The following is a 13325-nucleotide window of genomic DNA, read 5'->3' as shown; positions in this document are numbered from 1 at the left end:
TGCCCCCTCTCCTCACGCAAACATTATGTGAGACTGGTGTATAACCTTCCGCTTCACTTTAAATTTTTACTTACACACACAGGTAGCCATATGTTATTTAGGTCTGTGTGCATTTTCTAAATCTATATAAAGTTAGATAATTCCATAATTGAAATTTCACGTTTCTTGGTTTTTTCATTTAACATGATTGTTTTTAGGCCAATCTACATTGATATATATAAAGATCAAGTTCATGCCATTTAATTGTGGTAATACATTCATTCTGTGACACTGCTGCGTTTTATATACACAATCCTTTAATAGTGAGTGTTTAGACTGTTTCTAGTACTTCTATTGCTGAATAGAAGGCTGAAACAAATCTCTTTGTGTCTTATATGCACATGTGGAAGTTTTTCTCAGGTGTACATACTGGACTGGGCCTGGCATTGCTGGGCCTTCTCCCCCTCTACAGATTTGCCTCAATTAGGTGTTTTGGGTTCCATTACCAAAGTTGTCTTTCTATAATAAAACCCTAACCATGTGACTTTCCTTCTTAAAATCTTCAACTGACTCCTCATTCACTTCTAAATAAGTGACACAGTCTTTGGTGTGTTTCATAAGGTCTTTTTTTCATCGGGCGTCTACATGCCTGCCTAGGTTCATTTCTCACTCCCTTAACCTACACTCTGGTCTTATTGAGCTACTCTCAGTATTTCTGCATTTTCTGAGTACAACACCTTGGTTTCTTTTTCCCTGTATGTGCATGTTGGTGCCCTAGGTTTTGAATACTCATTCCCCATAGTCTTTGCCTGCTAACTTCTCATGCTTCAAAATTCAGCTCAGATGCCACCCCTTTGGGGAGCCTGCTTTTTTTCTCCTTCTGGGATAATTTAGACATTCAAAACAAACAAAACAGGCATCTCCTAATAATTACCTGCCACAATTAACTAGTCAGTTTTGTCTTCCCCTATGTCCATACATGAGGATAAAGAACCTACAAGATGCTCTGTCCACAACAGGTAGCAGATCAGGCATAAATGCCCTGGAATAAATCCATGGTCAGTTTCCTTTTTTTTTTTTTTTTCCACTGAGAACGCTAGAATTAGAAGCAAAATGCATACAACTGCTATTTAAGGCCAAATTAAAGCACTCTACTATTTTAAGAGAACAGTGTTTTACCCTTTTACCTGTTATGTGACTGCATCCTGCCCTATCCTTCCCCTCTTCTCTCACATATGCAATTATGACTTCTAATGACACAACTCAAAAATTCTTTTCTCAGTGTGGGGCTGCAGTTACTATTGAAACAGGTGCACCTTGCTTCACACAATCTCCATGAACAAAGGACACAAAAGACTCATTTGGACTAAAATGATTTCACAGATTCTGGACTTTGCTGTATCTTATTTACGAAAGAGTTTCCTTCTGCAGATGTGAACTGTGTAAATAGTCAGAACTGATCGATTCCTCCACAGATAAGTGCATTTCACACATAATTAAGAAAAATTATCATTTGAAATATGGGAATAAGAGTGCAGTCTTGATCCACTGTGAGAGTAGCCAAGCATCAAGCTCTATGAAGGATCGCATTTCCAAAGCCTGCAGTGAGAGGTTCTGACTATGGGGAAAAGTGAACGAAGAAGGAAACTTTGCTTACTAATCACACTGAGAGAAATTTCCATGGTAAATAAATAAAAAGTTTCCCTTTTTCTTACATACTATTCAATGACTTTCAACAAGAAACTTTAGTGAGTGCCTACTATGTACCAGGCACTGTTCTAGGCACAACTGTTACAGAAATAAGGGGGTGGGCATGGAGTAGGGGCAAGAAAATCACAGTCCAGGGGAAGATACATAGACTTAAACAAACAATTAAACCAAGTGTGATAGATGCTAGAATGATGGCAGGGCATAAAATTTGAAAGCATAGAGAAAAGTTTCCATTACTGCGTATAAATGCAAAGGAAAATAAGTTGTCCTATGAAAAATACACATGCACCCTTATGTTCACTGCAGCACTATTCACATTAGCAAAGGCCAGGAATCAATACAGGTGCCCATCAACTGTGGATTGGGTAAAGATGTGATATGTATCCAGCACAGAATACTATGCAGCAATGAAAAAGAACAAAATCAAGTCCTTTATAGCAAAATGGTTCCAGCTAGAGCTATGATCCTAAGTGAACTGATGCAGGAATAGAAAACCAAATACCACATGTCCTCAGTCATGATTAGGAACTAAGCATAAAGTACACATGGACATAAGGATGAGAATATATGCTGGGGAATACAAGAGTAGGGAGGGAGGAACTGGGCAAGGGCTGAAGAAATACCTACTGGGTACTATGCTCACTACCTGGGAGATGGATTCATTTGTACTCCAAACCTCAGCATCACACAATATTCCTTTAAACCTGCACATGTATCCCCCGAAGCTATAATAAAAGATGAAAAAAAAACAAAAACAAAAAAAAACCAAAATTGAGATGAAGTTAAAAAATAAAAGAAATGAAAAGAATACATTCCTGAGACTTGAGTGACTGGGGCACAAGCCAGGAAAGGGAGGAAAGCATGCCACTTAATACATAAGGTGGCTTGCAAGGCATAATAAGTTGCTCAGAAAACCAGATTTGTCATCAGTAGCAGACTCCTATATGAGAGATGTAGAGACCTGGAGAGGGAATTGGAAATGATGCCCGCCATTGTCCAGAAGTCTCTCAAGGGGCATATCTTCCTAGCCAAGGAGCACACCATGTGTAAGATGCTATACTGATGACAGCTGCCACCATGGCACATTCTGAGGCTAGAGTGCAAAGCAGAATCCTCATACGAAAATAGAAGTTCCTCTGGGGCTGGCCAGCCTGTGAGCTTCAGCCTTCAGTTCCTTCATGATTCTCTAAACCTGGCCAGCAGCTTTCACATGTCACCTTGTGCATAACCTTCCAAAGGGACACCTACACACAAGCACTGACCGACCCTGGGACTCGTGAGAGTGTATTTCGCTCCTGAGCAGAGAGGAACAGCTCCTAAGCATGTGGAAACTTCCCCCAGTTTCACTCCTGCTTTCCTTCAGCATCAGCTCCCATTCTCTGCCATGCACTGTGCAGCCTGCCCGGATTCTCACTGTACCTTGGGATTCACCCTGCTTTCCTACAATGTTTTAACTTGCACATATTCCTGTAATACCCGTTCTTTCATTTTGCAGCTGAGGAAAATCTACACATCTTTCAAAATTCAGATAACTTCTCTGAGTCTTCTTTAATCAGAATGAGTCATTTCCTCCTCTGTGCATTTATAACTGCTAATATATCATTTTGGTACACTGTTTTATAATATTAGCTTCACAGATTGAATCCCAAACATTGCCAAAAGCTCCCTCTCCACCTGACACCCAATATGCTGTTTCTGTTCTTTATTCTTGCAAATAGCACCTCCACCTGTCTGATGCGGACATTGAACGTCACCCTCTACCTGATTTTTAAGGGGTTATCAAACCTAATTAATTTTGCCTTCTAAATATCTCTTACGTTTATCTCTCTTTTTGCTTCATCACTACCCTAGGTTATTATTTCTTCCTTCTACTGTTGGTTTTGTTTTTTAACTAAGCTATCCACCTCCAGGCTACAGTTCCTCCTGGCTTTGGGCAGGCACTATAGCAGGGGTAATTGCACGGACTCTCCTGCCTGATTACCTTGATTTGGATCTCAGTGTTGCTGCTTAATGTGCATATAGCTTAGTAAAAGAAGAAATGTTAGTATTTGCCTCTTAGTTTGCTGAAAATGAAATGCAGTAACATATTTAATATGCCTAGAATAATACCAGGCACAGAATAAGGACTTTTTAAGGGTCAATAATTTTCATTATTCTTCCAGCACCTGTGCTACCTTGAGAATGATTTTCAAGTCTGCTTTTTTGCAAATCTGATAGCATCCCTCCCCTGGAAAAATGCTTCTGAGACTTCCTGTGGTCTCTGGAATTTAGTGAGGTTTGTACAACCCTCCATGATCTACTGTGGACTCCCCCGACCCTGTGCCAGCCTTCTCTCTCCTACTTTCACAACACCCTGTGCTGCAGATGAGGAGCCACCAGCTCTTCCCTCGCTGTCTACTCTTCAGCCTCTTTTTCTGGTAAGTTACCTCCCTAGAGGACATTCACCCTCCATCCATTTGACTGATTCTAGTTTATTCTTCACAATCTGTTCCTAAGTCCAATTCACTATCTGAGGAGCCCAGAAAAACAAACAAACAAACAAACAAACAAAAATAGGTTTCAAACATGCTAACAAATACATTTGAATTTAAAATTTTATATAATATTATTTGTAGGTTATAAGACAGGATGGTTATTGGGGCTTTTCTTTTTTTCCCATTGTTGGTAGCATCCTGTCCAAGTTTCTTCTTAACTGACCACCAAATAGCTCTATGACTTATGCTTTCTCCAATTAAAAATCTTTCGGTTTTCAGTATTTAGAATAATATCTTTGTTGAATGATATTTCAACAAAGGACTATTTTGTGAAATAAGATTATTTCATTTTAAGATCATTCAAAATTCATAAGAATGTTATAAATTCAATCAATTTGGAATAAATAGGGATTAAAGAAATTTGGGGCTGTGACCCTTTTAATGATTAGCATTAATTCAACATATTAACATGCCTTCTCTCCTGCCCCTGAGAACACACAAAAATGAGAGAGATTAAAAAAACAAGAAACAAAACAAAACAAAACCTCTGTCCTTAAATTGCCAAGGCTGATAAGGAGATGGGCACATTAAGCCACAGCTTGAAGGGATTGATGAATGTTTCAATAGTACACAGCCTGATATGGGAACAGGGGGTGGGAAGGCATAAGCTCTGCATACAGGTGAAGGTGAAACCCAGGTAGATCGGGAAAGAATAAGCAAGATTTCCTTGTGCATCAGTTGAAGGAAGTGCTCCAGGACAGCACAGGTATGAGGCATAGAGAGCCATAGTCCACAGCACAAGAGGCTGGGAATTCTTGGAGGCAGGAATAGACATAGGGGAGCAACATGAAGGAATTCTGGAGAATGTGTGGAAACCAGAGAGTGAAGGGTCATGCATGCCATGTTAAAAAATCTATGCAACCAACAGACACATGAAAAAATGCTCATCATCTCTGGCCATCAGAGAAATGCAAATCAAAACCACAATGAGATACTATCTCACACCAGTTAGAACGGCGATCATTAAAAAGTCAGGAAACAACAACAGGTGCTGGAGAGGATGTGGAGAAATAGGAACACTTTTACACTGTTGATGGGACTGTAAACTAGTTCAACCATTGTGGAAGACAGTGTGGTGATTCCTCAAGGATCTAGAACTAGAAATATCATTTGACGCAGCCATCCCATTACTGGTGTATACCCAAAGGATTATAAATGAGGCTGCTATAAAGACACATGCACACGTATGTTTATTGCAGCACTATTCACAATAGCAAAGACTTGGAAACAACCGAAATGTCCATCAATGACAGACTGGATTAAGAAAATGTGGCATATATACACCGTGGAACACTATGCAGCCATAAAAAAGGATGAGTTCATGTCCTTTGTAGGGACATGGATGCAGCTGGAAACCATCATTCTCAGCAAACTATCGCAAGAACAGAAAACCAAACATCGCATGTTCTCACTCATAGGTGGGAATTGAACAATGAGAACACTTGGACACAGGAAGGGGAACATCACACACCGGGGCCTGTTGTGGGGTGGGGGGAGCGGGGAGGGAAAGCATTAGGAGATATACCTAATGTAGATGACAAGTTAATGGATGCAGCACACCAACATGGCACATGTATACATATGTAACAAACCTGCACGTTGTGCACATGTACCCTAGAACATAAAGTATATTAAAAAAAAATCTAAACATTATCCTGTAGTTAAAGGTATTCCATTGAAAGGTTTAAAAACATGTAACATGGCCATATTTATGTTTTCAAAAGAACAACTTGATGCTGATGGGTTTAAGTGCCAGAAATGTCATCGTCTCAAGGCAAGGAGACCAATCCACAGGTTACTGTAATAGTCCAGGCAAGAAGGGAGTTGGTGAGGCAACCACATAGCAGAATGCACTTAATAGGATAAAGTCATTTCATGGAGAGACTCCAGTCTTTGAAGAATGGTGTGCGACCCCATCTATAGGTCTAAAAGAAAGAGTAATATGACTTTTGATGTGTATTTCAAGAATATCCTATTTATTTCTAGTATGTTCTAAGTATTTCTATAATTAACTATTTCTGTAGCATCATAGTTCTGAAATTAGATTATAATATTTGACATGCTTATTGTTCAGCTCTAATGTTGTATTTAAGTATAGGACTCAGGTTTTTGCATTAACCACAGATAAAGATAGATCCCTGGCACAAATGAAAGTCACAACTTCTAAGATTCTATAATGGAAGAGGAATTCTAGAGAGGCAGCTGCTTTGGCATTCATATGTATTAGTAGTAGAAGCAAAGTAGTACAATGAAAAGGGAAGGACTTTAAGAGCCTTTCTTGCATGGAACAGACCAGGGAGGAGTTACAAATAGTACATTGGAACTTGTACATGAGTATAAACTTACTAGTAGGTTCTTTGAATTGGTTAAGTCAAATTGGCTCTTAATTGCCAGCACTGCCATGTTAAATGGAGACATTTTCAGGTGGAGGCTTGATGGTAGTGGAGTATATATACCCTGCTGGGGCTCAGGTAGACTTATCTGGTCTCTCCAACAGAACACCTTCGGAATTAACTCTTCTCCTTAACCCTCTGAAGCATGTAAACAATGCCCTAAGTGCACTGAGGTCAGACCACCTCTGCTGAACAAAAAACACTTCTTAAAACTAATCAGCTAAGTAATCCATCAATTTTCCTTAATTTTCTCAAACCTGGGCCCTATCTCTTCTTTTTCTATGTGCTCTGCCACTAATCTTGGGTAACACTGCTTAAATAAGCAAGCTTTCTTCCGTGTTTAACTATCTCAGCATAATAGTCCTTTTTTAAAAAATTAAGTAGTAGTTTAATTTTGACTAGGACAATGTAACATCTTAGGCTATCTATTTAACCTGTGTATCTCAGTCTATTTTTTTTTTTTTTTTTTTTTTTTTTGAGACGGAGTCTCACTGTGTCTCCCAGGCTGGAGTGCAGTGGCGTGATCTCGGCTCACTGCAAGCTCCGCCTCCCGGGTTCACGCCATTCTCCCGCCTCAGCCTCCCAAGTAGCTGGGACTACAGGCGCCCGCCACCGTGCCCGGCTAATTTTTTGTATTTTTAGTAGAGACGGGGTTTCACCATGTTAGCCAGGATAGTCTCGATCTCCTGACCTCGTGATCCACCCACCTCGGCCTCCCAAAGTGCTGGGATTACAGGCTTGAGCCACCGCGCCCGGCCGTATCTCAGTCTATTTACCCTGTATAACGGGTGATATTTTTGTTGTCTTCACAGTTAGGTATGAAATATTTGTTATATATGTATTTTAAAACTTTCACAGAAGTCAAATTATTTACACCTAAATATTAAGAAGGACTCAATATTTGAAACCGCATTTAGCTTAGTATATGTAGCTACTTTGCAGCTATAATAAACTTAATATAGGAAGGCAGAACTTTATCACTGTATGTATTCATCCATTCCCACATTGCTATAAAGAAATATCTGAGATTGGGTAATTTATAAAGAAAAGAGGTTTATTTGGCTCACAGTTCTGCAGCTCTATAGGAAGCATGATAGCATCTGCTTCTGGGGAGGCCTCAGGGGGCTTTTACTGGTGGCGGAAGGCGTGGTGGGAGCAGGCTTCTTCCATGGCAGGAGCAGGACCAAGACAGCCTGGCGGGAGGTGCCACACACTTTTCAACAACCAGATCTCAGGAGAACTCACCATCGAGAGGACAGCATCAAGGGGGATGGTGTTAAACCATGAGAAATGCTCCCCATGATCGAATCACCTCCCACCAGGCCCTACTTCCAACACTGGGGATTACAATTGACCGTGAGATTGAGGTGAGGACATAGATCCAAACCATATCACTGTATATAAATATGCATTTTAAACAACTAGGATAATAGTTTTTAGGACATATAGTGTTGTCTATTTATATTTTAAAAAGCATGTTTAATAACCAAAGCTTATTTTATGTCTGAGACTAGCCAGCAGTGACACTTGAAGTACGCAGGAAAAGAGTCTTCCTCATTTTTTAGCTTTGGGGCCTAAAGTTTTACCCTAAAATTTGCATCTGCTTAAGCTGCCCTCTTTGCACATCTTCCTTGGAGGAGTAGCTGCTAGGTACAGAGGATTCTGGCACCAGAACATACTCCTTTACAAAGAGTGCAAGCACTGGATTCCCTTGCGCTAAGGGAGGAGGATTGGAGCTCTAGAGGAGGAAAAAGTGAGGCAGAAGGGAAGCTTGCAAGGAAATCATGAAAAATCTACATTTGTAGAGACACCCTAATTAAATCTTTCCTTCAGTATTACCTGTGAGAAGAAATATGTTTTTTCCACCAGGGCCTCTCTCACATTTAGAAGACAAACTAACACAGCTCCCTTAGCTAAATATTTATCTGACAGAAACTGAGAGTTTGAAAGACTAGTTCAAAAGAAACTATCACAGTGGAAGAGAGTGAGCTTGGAATTTGATCGTAAGTCCCTGATCACCCCACAATCCAGCAGGTGGGGCCCAGGAAGATTAGATCAGTTGAGAAAAATAAATAGGTAGAATTTGTAGAATTTATAGAAAAATAAATATGTAAAAAATATGTAGAGTTTTATTGTACAGCTGAGTTATGTGAATAAATTTATAATTCTGTTATACCTGTATTAAGCCTCTCCCCCCAGCCTGGGCAACACAGGGAGACCCCGTCTCTACAAAAAAAAAAAAAAAAAAAAATAAAAGAAAGGGAAAAAGAAATTAGCCAAATGTGGTGGTGCACATCTCTAGTCCCAGCTACTTGGGGGCTGAGGTGGGGGGATCCCTAGAGCTGGGGAGGTAGAGGCTGTAGTGAGTTGTGATTGCACTACTGCATTGTAGCACAGGTGACAAAGCAAGACCCTTTCTCAAAAAGTAATTTAAAAAAATGATAAAATAAATCCCCTCCCCTAAACCCCTACCTCTTGCTAATGAATCCAAGCCAGGCACTCAGCATTGGGATACATCTGCTAACACAGGCCTGGGCCCTCATGCCACCTGGGTGAATTATGGGGCATCTGTCTGCTTAGCCAGTTCAGAAAATAAACTACAGTATCATTTTTCCTGTCTTCCAGCTTCTGTGTAATCTGATTTCCCTTCCACACTTGCTCACCCACATCACTGAAGACCTGCCCTGAACTGCGCCACTTAACCCCTGCCTGCTTCCTAAGGGTGCCATCTCCCTAAGGACTGGCCTTGCTCGTCATGTTCACAGGTGATGTCTAAGGGATTTGGTTTCACCAGGTATCCAAGAGGCTGCTCTATTTAACAAAATATTGCTGCCTTCTGGGAAACCTCCACCACACCTGTGGCAGCCCAGAGAAGACAAACAGTAGCTCTGCTTCTTGAATGCCCTAAATAGGCTTATTGACTTCCTGGGGCCAAAATGAGCTTGACTTTAAACATCAGGTACAGTTTATTTTGTACTATGTCAAATCTGGGGTGCATAATCTCATTTAAACTTCATGAAACTCTATGACCTAAATACTTACATGTCCCCATTATAAAGATGAGAAAATTGAGCTTTAGAGGGTGTTATGGGCTGTCTGTTTGTGTCACCCACCCTAAAATTCATCTGTAGAAGCCTTAAACGCCAATGTGATGGTATTTGAAGGTGGGGGCCTTCGGAAGGTAATTAGGCTTAGATGACATCATAGGGATGGAGTCACCATAATGAGACTAGTGTTCTTACAAGAAGAGAAAGACTAGAGCTCACTTTTTCTCCCATGTGAGGACATAAGAAGACTGCCATCTTCAAACCAGCAAGATAGTCCTCACCAAAACCAGGCCATACCGGCACCCTGATCTCAGACTTCCCAGCCTTCAAAGAAATAAATGTTTGTTGTTGAAGCCACCCAGTCTGTGGTATTCTGTTACAGCAACCCTAGAAGACTAAGACAGAGAGGCTAAGTAATTTGCTCATGGTTATTCTACTGGTAAGTGATAGTGAACCTAAAAGTTAAAGCGGTTGTCTTGACACCAAACCTGAATCTATAACCATGATTCTTACCTGCCTTTCCTGTGGCCCAGTGGTTTCCAGTGACATTGGGCTGTCAGTCTGAGAAGTATCCTATAATACTGGCTTTACATTGGCCCCAACTGATCCTTGGACGCTGCAGGCATGGCAAATATTTTCCTGGAAGGAAGAGAATAAACCAATAATGACTCTTGCTTGCTTCGTGGAGCTCCGCAATAACTATGGCAGCCCTGTGTTTTACTTGCTCAGATGGGCAGAAATGGACAGATTTGCCCCATAGGGGTAAATATTCCCTAGGTGGAAATTATTACGATGACTACTTTGCAACCCTTGAGAAAATTTGCACCAGAAACTTGGCATTCAATCAAATATCCATTTGCTTCCTGTCTGACTCCCTCACTAGCATGAGATCTCCATGAGCACAGAGATTTTGTTTTGTTCACCACTGTGTCCCAGGCATGGAGAGCAGTGCTTTCCACCGAGTGGCTGGCTACTTGATCCATGCTCTTGAAAAGTGAATCCCTGTCTTCCCTAAGAGACAGGAAACGTGATTCAAATCCCTTGAGTTAAAATGTTAGAAAGAGACCTTCAGCCACTTAAAGTTACAACACACAGGATAGTGCAGGCGATTGGCACCAGGGTGAGTCTGAGCTGAATGTGGGTTAGAGTCCAGGACCATCCAGACCTAGAGCCAAGACAAGGGACAGGGGAGAGGCAGCCATAGCATAAAGCAGAACCGGGGTGGAGAGTCAGAGCCAGGCTGCAGGGTGAGGGGAGGAGCAGAACTGAGGTCTCAGAAAACCCCGATAGTACCACATTCTGAGTCACTGCAGGGAAGGAAAAGTTCAAGAATTCCCTTTAGATTTCACCTCATTCCCTGGAAAAGAGGTTATCAGAGAATTCAGTAATCAAATATGATAATATGTATTGGATATGTAGTGTGTGCACGGCTCCGATCTGAGCACTTACATGGATTGGTTCGTTTAATCCTCACACCAACTGATGTAGCCAGAGGCTGAGCCATCAAAGTTACCCAGGAAGCCACAGAGTCTGGATTTGAGCCCCATCAGACTGGCTCCAGGCCTGCAGCTCTTCATGAATGTGGAGGTCTCAGGGTAATGGCATCTATCCAGAGTCCTACTACAGAGTGCCTACATCAGACAAAATATTCTTGGTAATTTAGACCAATGATGTCATAATATCAACTGATGGTTGAAAAAATAAGGGGTTTGCATGCACAATGAAAGTTCTGAAAGTCTCAGAATCACGACGGCTCTGGTAGGGTTTCTTCCCTTTTTGGAATATCACGCACAATGGAAATTGCGTAGGGAGCTTGGGACACCTGTCTCTGTCAGGAGCTTGACCTTGCTGAGCACATAAGAACCCACCCATCATGTGGCAGGCACCACAGGAGGCACAGGGAATGCCCAGGTGACTAAGACACAGCCCTGCCCTCAAGGTGCTCTTGGGGCAGCCCTGCATTTGCTCCCCTCATACAAATGACCAGGGCAGTGGAAAAATGGAAAATATGCATTTGCACAAAGATGTCACCTTATTACTGCGGGGTTCCTTGAACACCAAACTTTTCTAGTTTTAAAAGTTAAATCAGAAACAAAAGAGTCTTTGCTGGGGTGGCTTATGCCTATAATCCGAACACTTTGGGAGTCCAGGGTGGGAAGATCACTTAAGCCCAGGAGTTTGAGACCAGCCTGGGCAACAGAGTGAGACTTTGACTCTACAAAAAAAATTAAAAATTAGTCTTGCATGGTGGTGGATACCTGTAGCCTCAGCTACTTTGGAGGCTGAGGTGGGAGGATTGCTTGAGTCCAGGAGGTCGAGGCTGCACTGAGCTGTGATTGCATCACTGCACTCCAGCCTGGGCAACAGAGCAAGACCCTGTCTCAAAAACAACCAAAAAATCTTTACTGAAATCTACCTGAAGGGATTTCTTCTACCTTAAATATATGAGACCACACACAAACACACACACACACACCTCCCTGACATGCACAAAAGCCACCTTGCCTAATATGCATTTTAGCCTGAGAAAATGATCATAACTGAGTAGACTTAGAAATAAGATTTCCTAGTAACAACTACAAATAAAACTTCTCTTTTCATAGAAAACACAAAATTAAAACTTAAAGCCCAGTAATATATAATTAAAATGAAAACCTTTTAGAACTACTGTTTTTCCTAGGAGGCACTGCTCGGAATCCCCTGCCAGCTGGCTGGGTGTGTGTGTGAAAGATCGTAATATTTCAGGAGTTGCCTTTGCACGAGACATTTTTCTCAGCATTGCTCGTGGCTCATGGCCACGCTGCCCCGGCACCTGCAGGATCAGTCAGTTTGCACAAGCAGCTTCCCAAGTGAATGACGTACCTCCCCTTTCTGTTGTTCCCAAAGACCAACATCTGTCAGAGATCAGCATATGCATCCGCGTATTAAAGCGCTCACTGTTCTAAGACCCTGCACTTAATTTTCCCTTGGGTAAACAGAGCCAATAATGGATAAATACTGAAGGATCAAATATCCTTAAACTATCGGAGAAAGCTGTGAGTGCAGACTTTAATCCACATCTGAAGTGAGAAAAAAGAGACAGCAAAACACTGTGACAGAGGCTCTCCAAATCATGAGGGAGGAACACAAGATGGAGCTCATGCCACTGGCTGTGTAACAGCTTGGGAAGCATCTCTATGAATGGCCATGGGAAGGGCAGTTAGGACTCTACAAGTAAGTGCATTTAAATGTTGAATACATTGCGATCCAAACAAATGATCTTTGCACTTTTCAGAAATGAATAGCAGAAGGCCTTGCCTCCTCCTAAGCACAGTCAACCTGACACTCTCTGTAACCATACACTGAAAGATTTTTACAAACGTCCTACTAATTGCATTTTGAGGCAAGTTCCACTAGGAAGATGAACTTTGGACGGGCTGACAGTGTTGGCCTTTGCGGACATGGTTGGTCTTCTAATGGCTGAGCTAGCCACTAGGGGAAACACACAGCTTGAGTTTATCTTTTAAGTATAAACTTCTGAGGATGAACCTTCCAGCCTCTCTGGAATTCTTGTCTAATACAGGAACATGATGTATTTTATACATTTCTACACATTCTTATCTTTTAAAAGAATCATTTCAACTTTAAGATAATTTTGCCTGAAAAGATTATCCTATCCAAAC

The 13325-nt window shown here is 41.4% G+C and overlaps 1 long non-coding RNA gene across 2 annotated transcripts in view; it reads right to left on the bottom strand.

Moving 5' to 3' along the window:
- The window catches only part of LOC112630415, a 222425-nt gene that overhangs the window by 86956 nt on the left and 122144 nt on the right, over positions 1-13325 (bottom strand). Inside the window, exons 2-3 of one of the 2 annotated variants that reach the window (XR_003120868.1) lie at positions 10177-10302; positions 7684-7809 (exon numbers count right to left, since the gene is read on the bottom strand). This is a non-coding gene — a long non-coding RNA (uncharacterized LOC112630415). The remainder of the gene's footprint in view (positions 1-7683; positions 7810-10176; positions 10303-13325) is intronic. The other variant, XR_003120867.1, reaches the window with a different exon arrangement.

The sequence above is a fragment of the Theropithecus gelada genome, chromosome 8 (assembly GCF_003255815.1).
Source record: "Theropithecus gelada isolate Dixy chromosome 8, Tgel_1.0, whole genome shotgun sequence".
Taxonomy (NCBI): Eukaryota; Metazoa; Chordata; class Mammalia; order Primates; family Cercopithecidae; genus Theropithecus; species Theropithecus gelada.
This window is presented reverse-complemented; position numbering and strand designations above follow the sequence as displayed.